The sequence below is a fragment of the Perna viridis genome, chromosome 8 (assembly GCF_037379345.1).
Source record: "Perna viridis isolate PV_CMFRI_1.1 ecotype Kerala chromosome 8, ASM3737934v1, whole genome shotgun sequence".
NCBI lineage: Eukaryota > Metazoa > Mollusca > Bivalvia > Mytilida > Mytilidae > Perna > Perna viridis.
In genome coordinates this window covers 10,760,864-10,773,159 of record NC_142452.1, presented here as the reverse complement: position 1 = coordinate 10,773,159, position 12,296 = coordinate 10,760,864, and the positions used below count along the sequence as shown (strand labels likewise).

At 32.7% G+C, this 12,296-nt stretch overlaps 1 protein-coding gene across 4 annotated transcripts in view; it reads right to left on the bottom strand.

Annotated features, from left to right (window-relative positions):
- Positions 1-8,076, bottom strand: part of LOC148609299 (uncharacterized) — a 38,104-nt gene extending 30,028 nt beyond the window's left edge. For 2 of the 4 annotated variants that reach the window (XM_088596040.1, XM_088596043.1), the window contains exon 1: positions 4,753-4,771. The gene's annotated coding sequence lies outside the window, so the exon portion shown is untranslated. Of the gene's footprint in view, positions 1-2,549; positions 2,693-4,752; positions 4,772-8,061 lie in introns of those variants that run through there. The other 2 variants (XM_088596041.1, XM_088596042.1) reach the window with 2 other exon arrangements.
- Between the last annotated feature and the right edge of the window lie 4,220 nt (positions 8,077-12,296).

Sequence of the window (12,296 nt, the reverse complement as noted above, 5' to 3'; positions counted from 1 at the left end):
ATCAAATCCCAAAAATTAGAGTTGTTTAAAGATAATACGTCATGTATATGGCGGAAACTGAGATTAAAAGATCTAGCTAAACGATATTCTTTCTTTCGGATCAGATCAGCTATAAAGCCATCCTCATGAGAGTGAAGGAATAAGTCAACAAGTAGAGGAGCACAATTTGTTTCCATTGGAATGGCCAAAAATATAAAAAAAATCCAGCATTTAGTAAATATTTTCTTCTGTATATTTGGAAGATGATTTGGAATTATTTCTTACAAAGTATGAGGAATCTCTTCCAAGAACTATACATTTGTATCTAGGTGTACCATCGGTTTTTGGAAGAAATACAACCATGTATAATGTTTTTAAGTCGGGATTTTAACTGAGTATGTGGAATAGATGTATACAGTGTTGAAAAATCATAGGTTGTAATGCTATTATTAGAGACCAAAAGAGGATAGCACAGATTTATGGTTTTCCACAATTTCTTCTTTGGATAGTGTGTTAGCAGTATAGGTCTTATCACTGCTACTATTTTCTACGTCTACCTCTGATAATAAACATTGGATGTAAAATGTCTTGAAAAACTGATGTAGCATTGGCACTCATTTACCTGCATAAAACTTTTATTCGTTTCAAAATTAAGGACCTCACGGCCTTTAACCACTCTGACAGATAGTCAGAGAGGTTAAACAACGCATCTTTGGAACATTAAGAAGATGAATTGGAATCGGTTTTATACAAAATATGAAGAATCTCTACTACAAACTACGTATTTGAATCTAGTTATTCGACCGGCAATATTTGTGAGATCATCAAGAAACAATCGTCGAACTCTTGTGAATTAGATGTCACCGACACTTCCGTTTAAATCTTCTGTGTACCGCATAACCTAATATATACATGAACATGTAACAAGAATTTTAAACCCTTAAAATGTTTCTCAATCATAAACGGAAGTTTTTGTTTGAAATAACAAGGTTTGGTAAAAGATATATTGAATATTTACCGTACTTAGACCAGCATTTCCAACAGTATTCCAGGAAAAACCTATATTTAACAAAGATTCAGCCAAATTTCAATTGGAAACTTTAAATCTAAAGTCTTGCATCTGAAGTATGGAGAATGTTCTGTGCTTAGCCCTCGACTGTCCCTGTTCAAAAGCGTTTGGTGAGATACGTCGACAAAAAATATGAGTTACCACTGCATCGCAGATTTAACACAAGTAAACCTTGCCATCGAATCTCTACATAAATGGCACGACATATAATATCGCATCAGAGCGTGTCAGTGACTGGAAGAGATCGAATCTTTTCAAATTTAATCAAGATCAAATCAAGATTATTGTGTTTCCACCCAAGCAACGGGTCTAATATTTCTCTGTCAGCTTTCTTCCAAGGGAATCGTTGTCAGAAATTTTCCGTTTGAAAAGTGTATTATCGATATTTACACTTAGCATAAATTTTGTTTTATCTCTGAATCGTAAAATTTATTCGAATTTATTCGATACACTGCTACATCGGATCCAATTGATACAGGAAAGATAACGTAAAACTATAGAAATCATAGATAAAAGGAACGTGCACATTGTCTTCAACCAAAAGATTGTAAACATAGAGTCTTTGGTTTAACGCGATTGTTGGTTTGGTATACCAACAAGTTTCAGTAGTTTACGTCAATATTCTACATACAAAATGCCAAGTAATGAGGGTGTAACATGATTATCAGGTACAAGACTCTTCTAAACCCGTCTGTATAATCTGAGTTTGCTACATTTTACGATCATCCTTAATGAACTTAATAAACCTAAATGTGTCATTTTAGCTTGTTACAATTCATAATTTCTTTTTAACTAAATAAAAATCCACTACATAATACATTGTCAAAAGAAATAATCGGTCGTTATTTGTTTTTAGATACACATATCCCATTTATACATGGATATATCTGTATTCACTTTTTACAGATTTACATGTAGGAGGTGATTTGATTACAACTTTTCAACATAATTTTAGGTTTTACTTTGAAAGAATAATCTAGAGTTCCAAGCTTCTAGCGGAAATCAAAAGAATGTTATCAAAAGACAAGGGACAAAGACCAAACATGGACAACAGACACACACGACAATAAACACAAAATCAAAAAATTAATACATACAAAGTAACGAAAATAAATGATCAACTCAAAGTCAATTGAAAACTGGGAGTATAGATCAAGTGCTCCCTTAGGGTAAGCGTCCTCTCCTTTTCCAGGAACACCCGCCGATTCTCTCATAAAAAGTCAAGGATAAACGAAAGAATAAAGTAAAACTATAACACATTGAATAAATCAGAATTGAAGAATAATACAATATTAATACCTTACAAGGACCTAATGGGAACAAAAAATATAAACTATTTAAAATTAGAGTGAAAAACATCATATGTAAGTTTTACCGAATACCTTAAATCTGTGATTCTTTTCCATATCTATTTTTGTTTTTAAGAAAATCATTTTTTTTCAAGGAATCATTAACTAACTTAACGAACGGACTTAATGTGAAAAGTAATAAAAATACATACCTCTCCTACATTTTACCAATTTCTTTTAAAATCAATCCCAAACCCTACCACTGCAAATCATTCGTAAGGTTTATACGAAAATAATAAGAAATTGAGGAAGCATCCAAGCCTAAATAGTTGGTGTTTCTTTTCAATTAACCATCCCCCTTCTGAAACAGCTGTTCCCCGTAAAACTGCATTATTACCAGAAAAATCAACTGCAATAAAGTTGGTATGATTCATACAAATGAAGGGTTGTGTTTTGAAAACAGTAAAGCAATATTCAATGTATCGGCGCTGAAAAATCCGAATCATCACAGTGGAATGATTCAAATGCGTCGAAATCCCAAAACATGGCATAAACGTTAACTCGTGAAACAAAGACGATCTACACACACAATGTATCGAACTGAATAAAAAAAGATTGCAAATAAAAACTGAAGATAATTGAAACAAGTGTAAGCATGTCCTGCTACTTCAGTGTATAAAAATTCATACATGCCAATCAAAATCATTGCAAATTGTGGTATGCTTTACACGTGAATCAATAAAATAAATCTTATTATCAGCAATTAATTATTATTATACTTACTACATATCTCAAAGGCTTTCTCATGTTTATGTAGAATTTTTATTATCTTAGAATACGAAAATACTTACTATGATGTATTTTTGAATGTTTTTAATAATCTTATAATTCTTACTTTTGGTACTCAAGCACCGAAAAGTATATGGTATTTTGTTGGTTCTGACAGCACCAACAGATTAATAAATCTACATCGTTTTTTTATTATGATCGTAGATAAAATATTTTTGTTATTTGACGAATCACATTATTCTCAACGAAATTTAAGAGTTTGTAAAAATATATTAAGGAGTACGGGATACTTGTGGCTATACATGTATAAATCTTAAGTGGCAGGTTTTTTTGGGGTTAATGCTACTCTTGCCTGTTTTAGTTCTCTTGAGTACATAGTTTTCCTGTTGAACTCATCCAAATGTCGATGGGTTCTGTCAACATGATAATCAATCTCCCACATCCAAAACAATGGAAGACACTACCCAAAATAGCCGTTTACTTTAGTGAATTTGTACAACATGTGTATGTTTATGTATGCAAAATTAGCTAGTGCTCCATAACACTTTAAAAGCTGGCTGATATAACATATCTATATTGTTGTCTATAATTCGTAATTGGATATATTATATCAAGGCTGAACTTTAAAATAAAAAAATACCTATATATCTTTACGTTGACAGAAAATTCAATACGCATTGTAAGAAAGATGACGACGTAAAAATGTTACCTTACAAAACGATAAACAGCAGAAGAATTCAAGTTCACAAAACATATTAAATTTTTGAATTAATTATAATTGGTTTACGAGAGAGTATTCTTTAAATGATACGTTCCTATTTCTTTATTTTTCTACTTCTTTGTCTACTCGTCTTCCCATGAAAATGTTCTTTATCTTGGTTTCCATGGTTCCCTTATGAATTTAATGTTTCTATATGACTAATCAGTTTTGATAGTTTTAACATTAACATTTCAAAAAAAACACGGAATCTTATTGTCACTGTGCAAAAATGACTTTCTGATTTGTTAATTAATTATTGATATTTGATATTTTCATAGACTGTTCAACAAATTAGGATCAAATTTGCATTATTTCTTCTAAAAATTTATTACTCTTCCTTTATCAAGAATATAGGGAAGTTATACCACTGGAGTACACTATATGTCAATTATCAATTATTATCCATTTTGATAATTGTATTTAAGATATTGTACTGAAATTTGAATCTATATTTTAATTCAATGGACTGCATCATTTGCCAACAATATAATATGTTAATGTCATTACTCCTTAAGAAACGTATTGTAACATGTTTATACGACACAGCTTGTATATGTCTACGCTCACCTGGCGAATAATCGGAAGGCTGCCTTACTGATAGACTAACATATTTTGTTGCAAGAACTTTACATATACACTTAAAATATTTGCAAATACAGAGCACAGAAAATACTCTGTCTGACTTCTTGTTTCCTTGGTATCTGGTTATTATTCAATATTGCTACATGTAACTAACAAATACGTCAGTTATTCCTCGTTTGAGAAAAATTATGTTATGTTTCTTTATTTTCTCATCGTAATATCGACAATGAAAATATTGCATGTTTTGAACAAGAAAGTCTTCGATATTTTGTTAATAAACTTACCAAAACGTCTTTCTTTCCTTTGTGTCAACATGTAATTTTACCTGTGATTTTACTTTTTGTCAAATTACATTTAAATAAGCATTTTCTGAAAATCGTTCGAAATCTAATTGCTATCACGAGTTTGCAAATCGTCTGAATAAATTGATTTTCGTATCGGAGACGTCATCTACAATTAGATTTCTTTATTTTCCAAATGCATTTGATCAATAACTTAAGCTCGTCGTATAATGTCAATCGGCATGGCAACAAGTCAGATATAACATGAATATGCCAAAAATTGATTAATTGATTGTTGGGGTTTAAAGCCCGAGTAGCAATATTTCAGCTATATTCAGGCGATTAATATGGAATGGATGATAAAAGGAATATGGAATGATGATGAAGTGAAAAATGGGATGCGACAAAAGGAAAATCGATCGACAAATTATGATTGCCACTATAAATAGGGAGAGGTGGCTATTGTCGGGCCTCCTGTCGCGGAGCCCTATGGTTTCTACTCCGTGAGAATACCACAGAAGGGTTGTTTAACGTACGAGGAACGTGAAAAGTTTACCAGTGTTCTGAGCACTATTTAGTCGCATTTTGTGACAAGCTTAGCGCTGCTGTAGGCCTATTCTTTTGGCACTTGAACCCGCGCGGGGCGAATATGTCAAAAAGACAACAACCACACCATGAAGGAAAGGTCACTCATTATATTTCAATGAACGATGAAGAAACCCTCACACAACAGCACAGGCTGCAACTGGCCTCAAAACTTTTATACACAGGTAATGCAAAAGTGTTGCTTCTATTAACTCAAGTAACACAAAAATAAACTAAATATAAAAACGAAACAAGACCTGAAAAGACCAGAAGTTTCTGACTTGGGATAATGTACAAACTAAGGACTACAATGTACTAGCAGTAACAAGTTCCAGACCAGTTATACCAACATTAAGTTATATCCCCATCGTATCTAAACATAGTTAAATGATTGGTTTACCTGTATCAATAATCTCCTGTCATATATTTTGGACTTTGGATTTTTTATTTTACATTTTTTGACCATTGTAATTTAAACGATTTATATTCAACATGTAACTAATTACTCAAGTTCAATTTAATACATTTTGCAAATCAACAAATATTTTAAAAACTAATTTTCCACATCCTCCTCATTCAAAATCTCGATTTACCATCGAATGGTAAGCTTTCCCTATACAATTACTGTACATCCATTCACCTTTTTACACTATGCGGTACAATACGTTAACAATATGCATGTATTAGCTGATGTAATTTCATTCTAAATATGTGTATGATAGCCTGTAGATCTGATGTCCTGTCTTTGTCTGGTATCAAACCATAAACCAAAGATTCAACATAAATGGCAAACGTTAATGTCGTCTATTGCAGGAGATTTTTTGTGTCACATGCACAATACCTAGGCACACACTAGGCGGTGGTCAGCAAGCATGTGCAAAATGCTTGCCTAATGTACAATAAACAAATACTTGTATTGTGCTTTTAAACTGAAAAAAAAACATGAAAACTTCAGTGTTTATAAATTCATACATGCCAATCAAAATCATGGCAAATTTTGGTATGCTTTACACGTGAATCAATAAAATAAATCTTATTATCAGCAATTAATTATTATTATACTTACTACAACTCTCAAAGGCTTTCTCATGTTTATGTAGAATGTTCATCATCTTAGAATACGAAAATACTTACTATGATGTATTTTTGAATGTTTTTCCTAATTATCTACCTCTACCAATTCCAAAAAAAAAGTTGTAGATTTATTAATCTGTTGGTGCTGTCAGAACCAACAAAATACCATATACTTTTCGGTGCTTGAGTACCAAAAGTAAGAATTATAAGATTATTATGATCGTAGATAAAATATTTTTGTTATTTGACGAATCACATTATTCTCAACGAAATTTAAGAGTTTGTAAAAATATATTAAGGAGTACGGGATACTTGTGGCTATACATGTATAAATCTTAAGTGGCAGGTTTTTTTAGGGGTTAATGCTACTCTTGCCTGTTTTAGTTCTCTTGAATACATAGTTTACCTGTTGAACTCATCCAAATGTCGATGGGTTCTGTCAACATGATAATCAATCTCCCACATCCAAAACAATGGAAGACACTACCCAAAATAGCCGTTTACTTAAGTGAATTTGTACAACATGTGTATGTTTATGTATGCAAAATTAGCTAGTGCTCCATAACACTTTAAAAGCTGGCTGATATAATATATCTATCTTGTTGTCTGTAATTCGTAATTGGATATATTATATCAAGGCTGAACTTTAAAATAAAAAAATTACCTATATATCTTTACGTTGACAGAAAATTCAATACGCATTGTAAGAAAGATGACGACGTAAACATGTTATCTTACAAAACGATAAACAGCAGAAGAATTCAAGTTCACAAAACATATTAAATTTTTGAATTAATTATAATTGGTTTACGAGAGAGTATTCTTTAAATGATACGTTCCTATTTCTTTATTTTTCTACTTCTTTGTCTACTCGTCTTCCCATGAAAATGTTCTTTATCTTGGTTTCCATGGTTCCCTTAGGAATTTAATGTTTCTATATGACTAATCAGTTTTGATAGTTTTAACATTTCAAAAATAAAACACGGAATCTTATTGTCACTGTGCAAAAATGACTTTCTGATTTGTTAATTAATTATTGATATTTGATATTTTTATAGAATGTTCAACAAATTAGGATCAAATTTGCATTATTTCTTCTAAAAATTTATTACTCTTCCTTTATCAAGAATATAGGGAAGTTATACCACTGGAGTACACTATATGTCAATTATCAATTATTGTCCATTTTGATAATTGTATTTAAGATATTTTACTGAAATTTGAATCTATATTTTAATTCAATGGACTGCATCATTTGCCAACAATATAATATGTTAATGTCATTACTCCTTAAGAAACGTATTGTAACATGTTTATACGACACAGCTTGTATATGTCTACGATCACCTGGAGAATATTCGGAAGGCTGCCTTACTGATAGACTAACATATTTTGTTGCAAGAACTTTACATATACACTTGAAATATTTGCAAATACAGAGCACTGAAAATGCTCTGTGTGGCTTCTCGTTTCCTTGGTATCTGGTTATTGTTCATTACTGTTACATATAGCTAACAAATACGTCCTGTCAGCTATTCCTCGTTTGACAAAAAAAATATGTTATGTTTCTTTATTTTCTCATCGTAATATCAACAATGAAAATATTACATGCTTTGAACAAGAAATTCTTCGAAATTTTGTTAATAAACTTACCAAACCGTCTTTCTTTCCCTTGTGCCAACAATTAACTTTACCTGTGAATTTTATTTTTAATCAACTTCCATGTAAATAAGCATTTTCGGAAAATCGTTCCTATTCTAAATGCTATCACAAGTTTACAAATCGTCAGAACAAATTGATTTTCGTATCGGTGACCACATCTAAGAATTATATTTCTTTATTTTCCAAATGCATTTGATCTAGCCCCCGGCTAGGTTTCTGAACACTATTTAGGACAACGTAGCGCTGCAGCAGGCCAATTCCTTTGACAACCGGACCTGTAAGGGGCCCAACATTGAATAGAAGGTACACAACATTTCATATGCAAAACGCAACAGGAAAAGAGAGTTTAATTTTGACTTGATGTTCTAGTTATTGACAGATAATAATATGCAGTAGATTATACACGGAGCATGTGAAATTCCACATTTATGAGGTAGCTTATAAAATCGATCTTTTCGTTTACTAATTAAAAATACTTCTTATCATTAAACACAGATTAATCAAGGGAACCAAGATTCTAGCGGAAATCAAAAGAATGTCATTCAGGACAGACAAGAATAATAAAGAACATAAATTAACCAAATTAATACAGGTATATTGGTGGGATAAACATCTACTGCTTTTCTAGAAAAAAACTCGTCGAGTTGCTCATTAAAAGTGAAGTCCGGGGTAGAGAAATGGAAAACTATGACACGTTAAACAAATCAGTTTTCATGGCGCATATGGATACACCATAACGGTTAACGAGTTCATGATGGCGACCAGAAAACGTCGGTAGTGAAGATTTCAATCTTGTAGCAACATAACTCTATTCCAGAAGCCTTACTGTAAGAAGTCTAGCGCGATACATGATTGATTGATTGTTGGGGTTTAATGCCCGAACAGCAATATTTCAACTATATTCAGGCGATGAACATGAAAGGAATGATAAAATGAACATGAAATGATGATGATGAAATGAAACTAGAGGCTCAAGAGAGCCCAAATCGCTCACCTGCTTAACCCTTTGCTTATTTGAAAAACTTGAGGAATGAGACAGCCTAAGCTAAAATCAACTAAATTGTCAAATGCAGGAAATGCTTCTAATAGCATTTTCATGACTGAACCCTAACGGTCATTTTGTGCAGAACACCCTAAGGAACAATCATGCCAAATTTAAAATCTGTCGGTCCAAGATTTTTGAAAGTTTGTCCAAGACGACGACGGACGCCAAGTGATGGCATAAGCTCACTTGGCCTTTGGCCAGGTGAGCTAAATAAAGGGATGGGACACGAGGATAATAGGGTCAACAAATTTTGGTTGCCACAAGCAAAAAGAGGGGATGGGTAGGGTCGGGCAATTTAGCCTCCTGTGGCGGAGCGCAAAGGTTCCTACTCCTATCGAATACCACAGCCTTTTACGACAAGCTCAGCGCTGCAACGGGTCGAAATTTGGTTAAAAATTATAGCATCATGTAATCCTTAATGCTTTCCTTGAAAGACACTAAATTTATTAATAATTTGTTGTTGCTTTCATAATTAAATTTAACAACCTGTATTTCGGGAAGAAAACAGGGCGCCATCACAAAATGAAAAATATTACAAAATGTGACCACAATACGTTTGTATGACAATATTAATTTGAAAGTAAAATGATTTTCCTCAAAAATGATAATAAATATAGCCGTATTATATTTCGGTGTATTAAACTACGTTATTTGAAGACTTTTTAAACCCATGCTAACCGGCTGTATATATAATAAGACGTGTCAGTCGTTCGGTAGAAGTTTACGAAGAGGGAAAAAACCATATGTTTCAAATTACTACGCTTTCTGTTTTAATCAATAAACATGTAACATGTAAACAAAATCCTATACATCAAAATCATTTCAATCTGAAGGGTCGTAATCATTTGTATGATTTTGATCACATTTATGCTCAAACTAAACTGAAACATAAGTGGACAGTGCTTGTCTTCAAAATTAAGTAATTTTCAAACAACCTACATATAACAGTAATGACAATTGAATATCACAACATAATCAAATTGCAGACCCTTTCAATTAATTTATTAATTTCTTGCCCCGTGCTGGTCTGGGTGTCAAACTAATAGGGAAACAGCACCGCACCGCTAAGCTTGTCGTAAAAGGCAACTAAATAGTGCCCAGAACCTGGCCGGGGGCTAGAGCGTTCTGCCTTCAGATTGATTGTTGGGGTTCAACGCCTGAGTAGCAATATTTCAGCTATATTCAGGCGATGAACATGAAAGGAATGATAAAATGAACATAAAGTGATGATGATGAAATGAAAGAAAGGGATGGGACATAAGGATAATAGGGTCGAATATTTTTGATGGCCACAATATAAAAGGGAGGAATGGGTAGGGTCGGGCAATTTAGCCTCCTCTGCCTTCAGAGCAACTGGGTTTTGTGCCCTAGGTGGTGAAATGTGGTACGGGACACCTGACCGCAAACCACAGTGGTGCAACGTGTTAGGAAAGATATCACATTCTTCGCACGTTAAAGAACCTTTCTGTGGTATTCAATCGGAGTGAGAACCATTGGGCTCAGCCACAGGAGGCTAAATTGCCCAATCCTACCCACCTCTCCCTATTTCAAGTTGCAATCAAAATTTGTCGACCCCATTATCCTGGTGTCCCATCCCATTTTTCATTTCTTGATCATATCATGTTCATTTTATCATCCATTTCATGTTCATCGCCTGAATATAGCTGAAATATTGCTGCTCGGGTGTTAAACCCCAACAGTCAACCAACCAATTAAATCGTCTGTAACATTAGGCATATTCTGGTAAATAATTTCAATGAATACTATATATCTGTTTAAAAATGTTCTAAGAAACGCGGTTTTCGCGCAACGTCAAATCCGCAGTACAATGAAAGTAGAAATAGAAACGGCAGTATCACGAATGTTTTAACTACTGGTAAGGAAAATTCAAACCAGTGAAGAAGTTTTCCCTTTAAGTTAATTGATTACAGTTTGTTAATAAATAATGTTGAAATACTCAATATATATATATATACGTATGTTTTTAAAGCATAAAGAATAAAGCAGTCCATTGAATTAAAATGTCATAATTTTCCCTATAAACAAACCCGTAAGTAATTTCATGTTTTACATTTTTGCACAGTGACAATAAGATTCCGTATTTGTTTTTTTAAATATTAATGTTAGAACTCTCAAAACTGATTAGTCATATAGAAACATTAAATTCCTACGGAAGGGAACCATGGAAACCAAGATGAAGAACATTATAATGGGAAAACGACTAGACAAAAAGTAGAAAAATAAAGAGACAGTAACGTATCATTTCAAGAATACTCTCTCATAAACCAATTATAATCAATTCAATAATTTAATATGTTTTGTACACTTGAATTCTTCTATTGTTTATCGTTATGTAAAATAACATTTTTACGTTGTCATCTTTTTTACAATGCGTATTGAATTTTCTGTCAACGTAAAGATATATAGATAACTTGTTATTTTGATTTGCAGCCTTGATACAATAATATAGATATGTTATATCAGCCAGCTAGTAGATCATCTTTGTTTCACATGTTAACGTTTATGTCATGTTTTGGGATTTCGACGCATTTAAATCATCCCACTGTGATGATTCGGTTTTTTTAGTGCCGATATATTGAATATTGCGTTACGATTTTTATGGTGATAATGCAGTTCATGGTGACCTATCTAGTTCTTATGTTAATTTTCTTTTGAAAACGTATAAAGCATGTAAAAGAATATTAATTTTCGTAACAAACATACGAACATACGTGATACAGAACATTATCATCATGCTTATTATTATTGAAAGTCCAGTTTTCTGAGGAAGGAAGACGAACAGGAAATCACTATCATCGCTTCCGTTTGGTGTACAATTATGCTTGCCGACGGAGTCTATCACGTTTTCAGAGCACTTAATTTAAGTAGATAAACAAGATTATCAGTAAATCTAAATTATTGAATGGAGAGGTATGATAGATAACGCAGTACTGTAATTCTAAAAGTTTGTTCAATCTTGCATGTCTGTTTGGTCAAGCATGTCTATAAAAATGAGCGAGGAGATGTACACAATTCTTTTAGTTTAATTTAGTGATATTTTTTTCACCTTTGGATATTTTTTGTATGACCTTGAATTGTATATTTCAGCATTTCCCGTTCTTTGTGAAGCGGTGTTTTTATTTTACCCTCGGTTTATGATAGTGTGGTTGCTACTTGGTCG